Genomic DNA, 16,239 nt, shown 5'->3' on the forward strand with positions numbered 1-16,239 from the left:
AAGGTTAAACAAAAAATCAACTATAACTCCTGAACTAGAGGTGCTCAAAACGTGAGAACCTGCACAATAGTAGAGATCTAAGAGAAGCTACTCTCAGCAGGAATTCACGTTTTGTGCCATCACAGTTCTCAAGTAATTCCCACTTATAGTATGTCCCATGTACTATATGATGATACAGAAAATCAATCATAACTCCTGAACTAGAGGTGCTCGAAACATGGAAACCTGCACAAGAGTTGAGATCTATGAGTGGCTAGTCTCAGCAGGAATTGACGTTTTGAGCCATCACAGTCCTCAAGTGATTCCCACTCATAGTATGTCGCATGTACTATATTATGATAAATTAAAAATCAATTATAACTCCTGAACTAGAGACGCTCAAAACGTGAATCCTGCACAAGAGTAGAGATCCATGAGAAGCTACTCTCAGCAGAAATAGACGTTTTGAGCCATCACATTTCTTATGTAATTCCCACTTATAATATGTCCATTGTACTATATGATAAATCAAAAATCGATTATAACTCCTGAACCAGAGGTGCTCAGAACGTGGAAACCTGCACAAGAGTGGAGATTCATGAGTAGCTATTCTAAGAAGAAGTTGACGTTTTGAGCCATCACAGTTCCCAAGTAATCCTCACTCATAATATGTCCCATGTACTATATAATATATGGTGAAACAGAAAATCAATCATAACTCCTGAACTAGAGGTGCTCAAAACATGGAAACCTGCACAAGAGTAGAGGTCCATGGGAAGCTACTTTCAGCAGAAATTGACGTTTTGCGGCCATTACAGTTCTCTAGTAATTTTGACTCATAGTATTTCCCATGTACTATATGGTTAAACAAAAAATCAATTATAACTCCTGAACTGGAGGTGCTCAGAACGTGGAAACCTGCACAAGAGCAGAGGTCTATGAGAAGCTATTCTCAGCAGAAATTGACGTTTTGAGCCATCACAGTTCTCAAGTAATTCCCACTCATAGTATATCTCATGTACTATATGGTGAAACAAAAAATCAATCATAACTCCTGAACCAGAGGTGCTCGAAACATGGAAACCTGCACAAGAGTGGAGGTCCATGGAGAGCTACTCTAAACAGAAATTGACGTTATGAGCCATCACAGTTCTGAAGTAATTTCCACTCATAGTATGTCTCATGTACTATATGATAGATCAAAAATCAATTATAACTCCTGAACTAGAGGTGCTCAAAACGTGGAAACCTGCACAAGAGTAGAGGTTCATTTGAAGCTACTCTCAGCAGAGATTATCGTTCCGCGCCATCACAGTTCTCAAGTAATTCCCACTCATAGTATGTCCCATGTTTTATAGGGTAAAACAAAGAATCAATTATTAGTCCTGAACTAGAGGTGTTCAAGACGTGGGAACATGCACGAGAGTAGAGGTTCATGGGAAGCTACTCTTAGCAGAAATCGACGTTTTGAGCCATCATCGAGTACAGTCAATTGTCCATTCTTGAAGCAAAGGCAATTAACAATAAATAGTAAGAAATGTCAATTCCTACAATTCAAAAGTAAATATAATTCAGTAGAGGATAGAGAAATAAATGTGTTTGTAGAGGAAAATGAATTAGACCAAGAAGAGAAAGTAGCATTCTTGGGAATTTTATTGGACAGGAAATTAACATGGCATCCTTACATTGAGAGGATATGTAATAAGATATCATCTGGGGTATTTGTCCTGCGGCAGCTTGCTAGGCTGAATGATAAAAAACTACTGTTAACTGCTTACCATGAACTTATACTATTTCATATTAGGTATGCTATTTTAGTATGGGGTAATTCATCTCAACAAAATATGGACAGGGTGTTTAAGATTCAAAAGAAGGCACTCAGATGTATAGGGAAAGTGAATAGGTTAGACTCTTGTGGGCCTTTATTTAAAAAGCTTGGTCTATTAACTGTGCCATCTTTGTATGTATATGAAGTTGTAATGCATGTGAAAACGAGTGGTGTGATCCAGAATTCAGATGTTCATGAGTATAATACGCGAAACAGAGCAGATTATCATATAATGGGTCACAATAGTAGGTTATTCGAACAAAAACCAGATTATATTGGTAGGAAATTTTATAACAAGCTACCTCAAATCTTGAAAAGTAATGATGATAAAAAATATTTAGTTGATAGAGCTTTTTATAGTGTACAAGAATTCCTTTCAAACCTAAACTAGGTTGAACTACTTAGTGTTAGAATTATTATGTAATAACATGACTTGTCTTATACTCCATGACTGGAGTCTTTAGGACGGAATCTTAAAAAAAAAAAAAGCTTGTTACCTCATGCATGTGGAAAAACGTACCAGAAATATAATGCAGTGTTTTTTTTGGAGGGCGCTGGAGAACTCATTTTCTGAGTACAGAAAATAACGTACAGCGCATAAAGATATATCGTTTCAAAGTTGAAAAAACGCTCTAAATTTCGTAGATTCAAATTACTCTGTATCTCTTGCATAAAGAAGGTTATAATTGAATGAAATTTGAACAAATTCAGAAAAACAGTTTTTTGGGCTTTTGTAGGTATAACTAAAAAAATATATTTTTTAGAGGAAAATTCCATGAAACAAAAATTGTAGAGGAATATTTTCGTCTGAAAATACGGTTGAATATCTTGAACGGTTATTGAAATACAAGCGATATAGCAAAACCCTGAAAATGTTGGCGGCCATCTTGTTTCCGAGGTGTTTGCCTGTGATTTCAACTTATCATCATCACGATCCTCATTATGCTAGACCTTACGAAGAAATTGAGACATCTTTCACGGCTGTTACTCCAAAATGATCACGAAATGACATTTGCGCCCGGACTAAGAATCAAAATTTTGTGAATCAGTAGAAAGAAAATAGAAAAACAGATCTACCGAAGGCTGTTGGATGGCGCAATTATTATGACAGCTGATTTTCATTTCTGTGTGTGGTCAGCTCACAAATCTTCTCCCATAAGGATTACATGTAAACTTTGGAGGACCGTAGGAAAGAGTCCTGAAGTAGGATCATGAATTTGATAGGCCATGAACCTGCTCCTAAACATAACAAACACAACTAAAAAAAATCATCAAATACGGTGCACACATAAAAAAGTTATTGCATGTCAAAATTTGAGGCTCGATTTTAATTTATATAGAAGATAGATAAGTCTGAATAAGTAACTGGATATGTGACTAATAACTAAAATATGTGATAAATGTAACTGAATGAGTAACTGATATTTGAATAAGTAACTGGCTTCGGGGGATTTTTATGAATTTTATCTATATAGATAATTATCCAACTCCAAAATAAATAATTTACTGAATATCAAATAATTCTAAACACCGAAGACAGCACAATAATTAATTGAGACAAAGCAATGTCTTTAACCTGAGGCCGCATTGCTGGATGGTTACACAGAGAACAGTCATTTAGTTTTAGCATAGATGGAGGATAAGTAGTAAGAAGTATACTATTATTATTATTGTCTGTAGTATTAGTCAGGGCGTTGAGAATAAAATACATGGGTGGTTATGGAGCAGCACACACTCTTGTTTACTATCTATCGACGGCTGTTGGATGACGTAATGATTATAACAGCTGATTTTTATTTCTGTGTTTGGCCAGCTCTCAAATCTTCTCCCATAAGGATTACATGTAAACTTTGAAGGACCGTGGGAAAGAGTCCTGAAGTCGGATTATAAATTTGATAGGCCATAAACCTGGTCCTGAACATAAGGAACACAACTAAAAAAAATCATCAAATTCGGTGCACACATAAATAAGTTATTGAATGTCAAAATTTGAGGCTCGATTTTTATCTATATAGATTATAATTATACTGATGAACCGTTCAATTCATATCAAATTATGTAAAAAAATCGTTAGTTTGCTCTTTCAGGTCATGTTCGCTTGTACAACCGTAATTTGGCGTGTACAAGTATACTTGACATGCCCGCGGTATTGTTAGTGGCTGGCCCAACTTATGGAAAAACATGATGTGATTTCTTGGGAATGATGACTCCCATTCTCATCTTATCCTCATTTCCACTACTCTTGTTTCTTATAATAGTTTGTATGATTTTAGCGTGCATGATTTGAATGGAAGATGGCACAATACTACCTCTTCCTCTATGGAAAAAAGCTTATTGCAGTAAATCATGATCTTACAACATAATCTTATGTTGGTTTGCACCAAACACTTGATAAAAATAGAGCGATTCAAAATAGCTATGTTGATTTTGGTGGTTGAGTCTCAGCATCAGCGTATTTATTATTATAGAAACAGTTAGCAATGAATGGCATGAATTATTTTGTGATTATTATTCAACGGAGTTTGAGCGATACGTTCGGGCTTGCGCAGCCCACGTACCGCCGGAACTGTAAGGTGGTGGTTTCACCCAATGCAGGCTAAACTCCTCCGTGATTCTCGCCTACCGACTTGGCAGTGCTGCCGGGTAGAAGATCGCACCTCACGTGATATGCTAAACGCAGGTGCTCATTTGTAAGAGTGACGTTAACGCGTGGTGTCGCTGCCAGAACCATGTTATTTCATTGGCAGAGTTGTATATTGATATTTGTAACAAGCTGTAACAAAAAATCATTAAAGCCCCTCTAGCGGACAGCCACCAATCAGATAAGAGATCGAGGTATTATTTTGTTCCTAACACTACAAAATAAGATTGAGACTAATGAAGAATGCCTGATTCAGTGAATGCATGAACTATTAAAACTTGCAATGGTCAGTTTCCATTTACAAGTGTATGATGATGTCCATTTCTGAGCAGCAGTCCAACGGTATGAGGGAATAGCACTCAAAAAGTAACTAAAATTTGAACATGTATCATGGATGTGTCACAAACAGACATTTCCATTTATCTGGTTCAGCACACCGTTATCTATCAATGATTGCCGTCTGTAGAGGGAGAGAAGGGGTCAATCGAACGATCAAATATTTCACTGGCGCTGGGAAATTCCAGACACGTTCCTTGACCCAGTCCCCTGAGTAAAGAGTGACATGTATAGGTCAACAACATTATCACAGTAACATGCATGTGTGACACATTTGAATGTTGAACCTATTCGCATGAATTTCAAATATATGAACCATAAATTAACCATCCTTTCAGATATATTGTACTTTTAGAAGAAAATGACCATAGTACGTAATAAACGATGATTTGTCACTTCAAATTCATATTTCTCATTTATTACTCATCCACCATTAAGATAATTATGTTCTACGAGAGAAATGATCCTACGTGAAAACTATGAATCTGCACTTCGAATTCAAAATATCTCTGCTAAATAATGAACAAGTTTCCCTAGTAATTTCTGTTTTGATTATCAATTTTTACTCTGAGAGTAAGTTATCAAGCATATTTTAATATAGATCCAGTGTAATTACTGTTTTTTGGTGTGTTTAAATTATGTTTTGCCTACATTCAAATTTCTTAAGATGAAGTGTTTTTGGAAGTTGTATATTTCCTTGGAAATTGGATGTGACCATAAAGTTTTGAGCACCCCTCTACCTTCGTATAAACATTTTCTCATATCCCCCTACCATTGCCGAAATTGAAGTATGGTTGCAACGGGCTGAAGGTTTGATGAAATATCAAATTTCTTCACCATTAAAAGCCATTCAATAATAAAATAAATACAATAATATTATTGGAAACCAAAAACCAATGGTTTCCTCGCCTTAGCTGAGGCGGGGTGAAAAAGTACCGTAATGAAAAGGGAGATTATTTCCTTGAACCATCGGTAATTGGAAAAAATAATACAGCCAATTCATAACACCTCAAAGTAACTCAACTCAAGAAGTGAGTTAGTAGAAGAATTAACTAGGAGGGATATTTTACCAATAGTACTAACCTCATATATATGTATATGAAAACTAGAAATTCGTGGTCGGTAGTTCATGAATAACTGAACTATAAGTTCAGTAGTAACAAAACAATCGGGAATGATGACGATTCTTAAACAAAATATCAACTATATGGTTAACTTGAATTGATTTGAAATTTCAATTATAAAAATCAATTATTATTCAAAAATACAGACTACACCTACACATTGAGATCTTAAAATAATGGGATACAAACATTCAATTGATTGTAGCAAGCTCATCCAATCACAAGCAGGTTCATTCATAAGCTGAATGGAAAGTATTCTACCTAGAAAACGGCCTCAGTATTTGAGAGAATCTCTTCAGAAACCTTCAAGCTCCAAGTCTCGAAACCCATTGGGTCCTGCTTATTTTCCTGTAAAAGTAGCTTCTCCAACTTTCAATTATTTCTATTGTACAGTAACGAGGCTTTGACTACAAACGATGTGGCTCTTTTCTCTCTCACATTCACTCTCTTCTTGGTCGCACCCTCTATCCCTCTCTCTTCCACCTGATTCTCTCCAATGTCCAACCTATCTGAGATGGAAGATGAGATGGCCGTACAGTATAGAATTCCGTCGTTCTCTACGAAATAAGTTCCTATTGTGTTTGTAAATGAAACTGAGCTTGTAACGTGAAAGCTTGACTCTGGAGAGACAACTTGATGTTTCTATCCTCATTGCCTTTTCCCTCCAATCGAATTTTGGTAGGAGCTTTTCCAAATTTACTGAGAATTTATCATTGTGTTTTTCCGATAGTTTACAACCTGAATACTTATTGCGTTTTTTGTAAAGTCAATATTATTGAATATACTGATTTTCGTCAGAAGCAGGTGTGAAGCTGCCTCTCCAAGTCTTGAAGACTAAGAGATGCCTCCATCCAATATCAAGATGATTTGTCATTCTATCTCTAAGTTATTTCTAGAGATTTGCGATAATTGAGAAGAATTGTTGGAGAAGAAGGAAATTCTACTGTATCATGGAATTCATTAATTAATTAGTCGAAAAATAATTCCATAGTACCCACCTTTATTTTGTTTTTTAAAACTTTTTTTTATTTTAAACACAATTACACTAGCTAGCTTCGGTATATTCAATCCATTTGGAATATAACATTAAATCCATTACATTGAATTCATGAACCGAAATTAGTTGTCATTGTGTTTCATATAAGAAGTTTTAAAAAACAAAAGGGTACTTTGGAATTATTTTTCAACCAACAAATCAAGTAACCCTAATAGAATCCTTTATCGTGAATAAATGTTTTTCATATTCACTTCATGACACAACTATTCACTATATCGTGATCTAGGATTAACTTCAGAATAGTCCAGCATCCACAAACTGTTTTCATTTAAAATTACATTTTCATTGTTTCCTCTTTCAAAGTAGGCCGGCCTAATGAGATGAAATTAACAAAAACTGATTGATGCTGATCTGAGGCTCTCTTACGCTAATAGAGAGGTTATCTGTAATTCCACAAAACTCCACTTCTATTTGGTAATTATTTCAGTACTGACACTGTAATTAGAAAGAAGTGTTTATTATTCAAGTACGTCAATTACACAAGAAGCTTTCTTCCATTAAAAATAGAAGAGAAGGTGAAAACTTTTCAAAGATGTTGAACGAGTCGCATCTAACACAAATGAAGCTTGTGACAAATTAAATTCATTATTGCGCTGTATTCTGTCTCTCTGTTTTCATATTCCAGTTTTCAGCTCAGCAGTAGCTTCGAGTGAGTCCTTCAATTAATAAACTTATCTTGGCTTGATGTTGACTAATCTTCTAACGAGTTTTCTTTGAGTTTAATTTCATAACTGTAGAAAATATTTTTACAATTTTTATTCCATTACTCACAACACTACTCAGCTTTATTTTATAAACTCATTACAGGAAACTGGAAACTAGGCCATATTGATCTCATCATTCTTAAATTGGAATATCATTCTTTTCCCACTGTGATGTTGCCCAAGTGTCCTGTGATCTTTTATTTTTTGTTTGATATAGTATTATTTCATATTATCATAATCAAAATTGCATTTATTTCCACATTGTTCAACAGTTATTTGGTTCATACAAGTAATTTTTCAAATATATTGAATAAGAATGAGAATAAGAATCTTCATTATCATAGACATTGTTGAAAATGCATTGATAATCGTCAAAAATAGGTACTAGATAAAAGATAATACAATTAATACATGCAAATGATATTAGCCTACAAATATTTGGTCCAGTCAGTTACATAAAATTCTTGAATGTTATATAAACTTTCAGCTTTCAGTACAGTTTTCAATTTCATTTTAAAGATTGTAAGAGGCAATGCCTTAATGTCTAGTGGTAATGAATTGTACAGTTTAACAGATGTGTACAGAAGATTTTTTAGTGACGTGGTGAACCTGAGCTAGCCTTGGATAGCCATCAATGTTGTTTGTTATTCATGAGCCAGCATTAATGAAATATTCCATCTTCTATTTGAACCAAAATATTATAATTGAATCATGGAAGCTGAAATGAAAGTTATAAAACTTGAACGCTTCGCATTACCTTTTTCATATTGACTACTACTTTTGAAAGCTCTCATTCACACTGACTTAAATAACTTAGATGAGAGCTTATTATTAAATTTTCAACTTTCTCCAAGTACCTTATTATTCTACAACATTGTTCCATTCAGGTGAAATTGAATGAATCTCATTCAAATATAATTTTAGCAAAAGGAGAGTCATATTTTATCGGTGAAAGTAAGTTGCTTGAATGAATACTCAAGCAAGTACAAGTTGTTCTTTGATCAGTTGATAGGGACTGAAACATGAATCGAAGCTTCAAACAACTTATACCGTACCAATTACGAGGATCAATTTGCCTCAGTTACTTCGAAACAATCAAACAAGAATATTGAAAGTTTGTCCACAGAATCATGACGAGCGTTGATAATTGTCTGGGAATAATAATTATGAACCAATGAGCTCTCCCAAATCAATTAACTGATGCAGAGATTTGAATAAATATGAAACAGATATTGATAAATACATCCTTTCAAAGTGAAAGATCAAACTTCAAAGTTCTCAAAGTCTTATATTCGAGCAATCGGTCAACAGGTATTAATTCTGCTTATAACTTATTTCACAAGCTACTTAGATTCATTATGGCTTCATTGGTCACAAAGTTCAATATTTAGAGAGAGAAGGGCTGAATGTGGACTGTAACAGGATCGTTGAGTTGTTGGAAGTTCACAACAAAAGTAAGGAGATGGTACCTATTCTCAATATCACACAATAAGAATCATTCATCCACAAAGACCAAACACCTGATATAATATTTAATTCCATTTAGTGGTCATTTCTATAATAGCCCAGTCAACGAAGTGTTATAAAGGGAAAAGTTTGGTAGACAATTTTGACCTCGCAGTTCCGTTTAGGGTTATTAAGGAGGTAAACATATCAAAAGTCCCCACCCCTACCCACTGTGCTAAGGGAGTGGGGATGGTTCAAAGGTACTTTTTTTTGGTTTCTCGCATATAACTCGGAAATTATGCATTTTACAGACATGACTATGCCTTATAAAATTAAAGCTTACATAATTTCCTACAATATTGATATAACAACTTTTTCTATATCTCTTTCACTTTCCGAGATATCCGCTCTAAAAGATGTGACGTTTTTGAAAAACACATTTTCCTTCAATTTTTTCTACTTTTGCTCTTATAACTTTTTGAATAACGATGGGAAAAACTCATGCTAATCATGAACTCATAGAGCATCAAATTCTCATCAATTTGATGAATAATTTTACAAGTTTACGCACATCCCCACGACTGTTGCAGCAGCTTCAGTGTTGAGTGTGAGATCTTCAGTTATGAAGAAATAGACCAATTGACAAAGGAATTTGGAGAGAATGATTTGAATACAATTTTTGACTTCGCACCTTTGTTGGGACCAGTTGGGGGGTGAACATATTAAAAGTCCCCATCCCTACCCCTTGTGCTAAAGGGATGAGGGTGGTTTAAAAGTTGCATTTTTCAATGTTTTGCTTACAAGCTCATATCTTGAGAGAAATACGGTCAACTGACGTGACTGAAGCTCCATAAATGAAGCTTGATAAATTCTCTGCAATATATGTTCAGTGGTGATTTGTGATATCTACAACAGTTTTTGAGATATACGCTCTTAAAGTGTGAAACTGTTGAAATAACAGCTTTTAATCCTATTTTTTATGTTTCAGGGCCTACAACTCTCCAACAATGCATCGTAGAAATAAATGCTTACCGTAGATTTGAAGAACTTTGTTTTCTCTTCAATTTGATGTATTATTTCACTACTTAATGTTTTCCTACTATTTTTATAGCAGATTCAATGTGGGGGGTGAAATTTTCAACTCTGCAACAAGTGTCAACTTAGCAGTTCCACACTGCAACCCTAGTGGAAGAGATCCATAGAAATCGATAGAAAAACTCTATTGATATCAATATGTGCTCATGGATATCAATACGTGCTCATGGATATCGATAGAAATCCATGGACACCAATAGAAATCACGGTAAATACAGTCAATGAACTTATATTGATATCACTACAAGTTTAGTGATATCAATAGGAGTTCATGGATACCAATAGAAATCACGGTAAATACAGTCAATGAACTTATATTGATATCACTGCAAGTTTAGTGATATCAATAGAAGCTCATGGATATCAATAGAAATTCATGGATACCAATAGAAATCACGGTAAATACAGTCAATGAACTTATATTGATATCACCACAAGTTTAGTGATATCAATAGGAATTCATGGATATCAATACACATCACGGTAAATAGAGTCAATGAACTTCTATTGATATCACTGTACGTTCAGTGATATCAGAGGTACTCATGGATATCAATAGAAATAATGGTAAATACAGTCAACGAAAATCTATTGTTATCACTGAACTTTAGTGATATCAAAAAAGTAAATGGGTATCATTAGAAGTTGTAAAAACGTGCTTCCTGGGGAGTTACCTCTTATGATAGAGTCCCATGTTGTGAAGCCATCGTGTAAAGTGGTAAATTGCAAATCCTTTACAGGTGATGCATTATTTTTGATATTTATAAGAGTGGTTGCTGAAATCCCTATTTTGCAAATAAATTCACAAAAAGTCAAGGCCGTCCGGCTCACAAAATTGCTGGGTTCAAACCGCAGCTCTAGCTCAGTGGTAGATGCATGAATTTTCCAAATATGATTAATCACCACAGGGTTCAATGACTGGTGATCATTAATTCTTACCGCTGCTTCCGTGAAGTTCTTGAAGAATACCAATAAGGAAGTCAAAAAGATAGTTGGTGACTGATTACCACTAACCATGTATCCAATCGAGAATAATGAAGACCAACTATGATTTTTTCTAGTTGATTTTTAAAACGCTCGTCATGAATACAGGTATTCACCAATTTATCCTTCTGAAATTCCTTAGAACTTACAATGCCAGTTCTTAAAGTTCTCTGGATCCTTATATGATATAACTGGAACCTTATTAATATAATAATTAACAATATGATTTTTCTGGCGGACCAGTATGACTATCATCAAAGGATGATAAATAATCAAAGTTCTCAAAGTCTTATATTCGAGCAATCGGTCAACAGGTATTAATTCTGCTTATAACTTATTTCACAAGCTACTTAGATTCATTATGGCTTCATTGGTCACAAAGTTCAATATTTAGAGAGAGAAGGGCTGAATGTGGACTGTAACAGGATCGTTGAGTTGTTGGAAGTTCACAACAAAAGTAAGGAGATGGTACCTATTCTCAATATCACACAATAAGAATCATTCATCCACAAAGACCAAACACCTGATATAATATTTAATTCCATTTAGTGGTCATTTCTATAATAGCCCAGTCAACGAAGTGTTATAAAGGGAAAAGTTTGGTAGACAATTTTTGACCTCGCAGTTCCGTTTAGGGTTATTAAGGAGGTAAACATATCAAAAGTCCCCACCCCTACCCACTGTGCTAAGGGAGTGGGGATGGTTCAAAGGTACTTTTTTTTGGTTTCTCGCATATAACTCGGAAATTATGCATTTTACAGACATGACTATACCTTATAAAATTAAAGCTTACATAATTTCCTACAATATTGATATAACAACTTTTTCTATATCTCTTTCACTTTCCGAGATATCCGCTCTAAAAGATGTGACGTTTTTGAAAAACACATTTTCCTTCAATTTTTTTCTACTTTTGCTCTTATAACTTTTTGAATAACGATGGGAAAAACTCATGCTAATCATGAACTCATAGAGCATCAAATTCTCATCAATTGATGAATAATTTTACAAGTTTACGCACATCCCCACGACTGTTGCAGCAGCTTCAGTGTTGAGTGTGAGATCTTCAGTTATGAAGAAATAGACCAATTGACAAAGGAATTTGGAGAGAATGATTTGAATACAATTTTTGACTTCGCACCTTTGTTGGGACCAGTTGGGGGGTGAACATATTAAAGTCCCCATCCCTACCCCTTGTGCTAAAGGGATGAGGGTGGTTTAAAAGTTGCATTTTTCAATGTTTTGCTTACAAGCTCATATCTTGAGAGAAATACGGTCAACTGACGTGACTGAAGCTCCATAAATGAAGCTTGATAAATTCTCTGCAATATATGTTCAGTGGTGATTTGTGATATCTACAACAGTTTTTGAGATATACGCTCTTAAAGTGTGAAACTGTTGAAATAACAGCTTTTAATCCTTTTTTTTATGTTCCAGGGCCTACAACCCTCCAACAATGCATCGTAGAAATAAATGCTTACCGTAGATTTGAAGAACTTTGTTTTCTCTTCAATTTGATGTATTATTTCACTACTTAATGTTTTCCTACTATTTTTATAGCAGATTCAATGTGGGGGGTGAAATTTTCAACTCTGCAACAAGTGTCAACTTAGCAGTTCCACACTGCAACCCTAGTGGAAGAGATCCATAGAAATCGATAGAAAAACTCTATTGATATCAATATGTGCTCATGGATATCAATACGTGCTCATGGATATCGATAGAAATCCATGGACACCAATAGAAATCACGGTAAATACAGTCAATGAACTTATATTGATATCACTACAAGTTTAGTGATATCAATAGGAGTTCATGGATACCAATAGAAATCACGGTAAATACAGTCAATGAACTTATATTGATATCACTGCAAGTTTAGTGATATCAATAGAAGCTCATGGATATCAATAGAAATTCATGGATACCAATAGAAATCACGGTAAATACAGTCAATGAACTTATATTGATATCACCACAAGTTTAGTGATATCAATAGGAATTCATGGATATCAATACACATCACGGTAAATAGAGTCAATGAACTTCTATTGATATCACTGTACGTTCAGTGATATCAGAGGTACTCATGGATATCAATAGAAATAATGGTAAATACAGTCAACGAAAATCTATTGTTATCACTGAACTTTTAGTGATATCAAAAAAAGTAAATGGGTATCATTAGAAGTTGTAAAAACGTGCTTCCTGGGGAGTTACCTCTTATGATAGAGTCCCATGTTGTGAAGCCATCGTGTAAAGTGGTAAATTGCAAATCCTTTACAGGTGATGCATTATTTTTGATATTTATAAGAGTGGTTGCTGAAATCCCTATTTTGCAAATAAATTCACAAAAAGTCAAGGCCGTCCGGCTCACAAAATTGCTGGGTTCAAACCGCAGCTCTAGCTCAGTGGTAGATGCATGAATTTTCCAAATATGATTAATCACCACAGGGTTCAATGACTGGTGATCATTAATTCTTACCGCTGCTTCCGTGAAGTTCTTGAAGAATACCAATAAGGAAGTCAAAAAGATAGTTGGTGACTGATTACCACTAACCATGTATCCAATCGAGAATAATGAAGACCAACTATGATTTTTTCTAGTTGATTTTTAAAACGCTCGTCATGAATACAGGTATTCACCAATTTATCCTTCTGAAATTCCTTAGAACTTACAATGCCAGTTCTTAAAGTTCTCTGGATCCTTATATGATATAACTGGAACCTTATTAATATAATAATTAACAATATGATTTTTCTGGCGGACCAGTATGACTATCATCAAAGGATGATAAATAATGAATGCTCTCAATAAGATCAATATTAATTGATTCACTAATTTTATGTGCTGCTGACAAATATTTCTTGGTACCTTGACAGCTCAAACTGTATATCATGAGATGAGTTGGGATATAATAAAAACTTGTATGATTTTGTATGCTGACATGAAACATGAAATATATTCCCATGAAATAATATATATAAAATATTCTTATATCTATAATTTTCTTTAAATAAATTCTTTTCTATAATTTGAATAACTATCACAAGGCTTAATAGCATTCACAGTTGTGAGCTTTAAAAATTATAAATTTGTATTTAATACTGATACATGGACTTCAAGTCAATTCAGAATTCTACAATTTAAAACCTGTTCGGTCTATAGATTTAACATGACATACTTTGATCAATGAGCAAATAATAATTAACACTTCAATGATCTCAGGATTTTTATGAGTTCGTGCCGTGCATGGAAGTAAGCTTCCTAAATAAATTAAATAAATTCATAAAAAGTTCTTATAGACTATATGATAGCACTCAACACGTTGCGAATTTTTTAAACTTGAATTAATTTATATAGCGCTTTGATCAATTCTCCAATTCACTATTAAAAGGCCTTTAAAAATGAGCTCGTTTGAACTAACACTCACAGTAATGATGATCTTGAAGGTCTTGTAGCGTAAATTAATTATTTCCAATAATTAATTATGCAGGTCCTTTTTCATCTCTGCTGGGCTCGCACATGGTCCAGATTTCTCATAAATTTCTGTCAGTATTAAAAATATATTTATGGGAACAGATTACAATTAAGAACTCTTTAACAACACTGAGTTCACAGATAAACAAACATTAATTACAAATATTTTACATTCAAAAAAGGGTTTGGCTTTATGATTTTAAAATTTAATAGGTAGAAAGAACCCTAATTCTCATGTGCGTCCTCACAGATCGGGATCACAAGCCAAAGAGAAATGATTTTCAGAAAAATTTCATCTCTTCCTTGAATGATTTGTAAGCTTCCTTCTGATTGGTTTTCTAATTTTAGTGAGACTCAATATATTCGGTTACTTCAGATTCAGATTCTCCAACTTTGTTATAGAAAGATAAATGAAAAGTTTTTATATAAATAGATGGAGTGATTGTCTTAGATTATTCCAATAAATAAATCTCAATATACGATACTATAAAGGAGTGTACATTTAATTTTTTATATGAGCTTTGTGTACTCTTGGTTTTTATACTTTTTTAGATTGCAATAAATACTCATGCAGCAATAATAGTTGTCCCTATTCATTCACATAAACTTCCCCTAGTGTATATAATACATATTTTGTGAGTAAACTTTATAATTCAATTTATACTGGTTGATCGAGCAATCAGCTGATTCGTTAGGTATCGATTCAAAGAACTGTCAATTTATCCTAGATCGATTGATTCATTTAAAACAAAAACAAAGAATTCTAACCTCAAATGTACATGCAAACTTTTATTTTTCATGATCTGCCAATAATAAATAAGCCACTTTATAATTTTTAATTCTGCCAATGAATCCTCATTATTGTTGAATTACAATTTTGCATGATTTACTTATCGCTTCAGATAATATGATTACTATTGATCACTAATAACATTCGATTTTACTTGAGTGGTACTTTGATTGGGCTATCTTTCCTTTCTATTTTATAATCCTATTAAAGCTCAATAGTTCATTTCAAAAATATTTTGTGGTGCTTAAATACCACGTGACAAAGTAGATACAAACAAATAGAAATCATGGTAAATACAGTCAATGAGCTTCTATTGATTATATAAAATCTTCATTGATATAGATAAGGACAGGTTTCTAAGCTCTCAGGATGATATTACCCATGTTAACACATGATGTGAGAATCACGTTTCTTCATGTGAATAAAAAGTGAAAAAGTTAAAAGTGAAAATCAAACATTTTTTCAACTCTCAATTGAGGCGGTATACGGAAAAAGGGCACATAGAGCAAATTTGTGTTTTGAGAAAATCGCATTTACAGAACAATGTATTTTGATGACTGATTCGGGTGTGGAAGTGAATTTCCAGCACTTTTCGTCCTATGTGAAAATCCTGTCAGACGTGCCGTTAACGTGCTACTGACGTTTAAAATTAAAAAAAAAATTTGGTTCATCATGAAAAATTCTGAAAAAGTTCATGAACGTTACTGTTCATATTATCAACCTTGTCCTAGAATTTGAAATAATTCCATTCAAAATTGGAAAAGTTATAACACT

Source organism: Nilaparvata lugens, chromosome 10, assembly GCF_014356525.2.
Source record: "Nilaparvata lugens isolate BPH chromosome 10, ASM1435652v1, whole genome shotgun sequence".
Taxonomy (NCBI): Eukaryota; Metazoa; Arthropoda; class Insecta; order Hemiptera; family Delphacidae; genus Nilaparvata; species Nilaparvata lugens.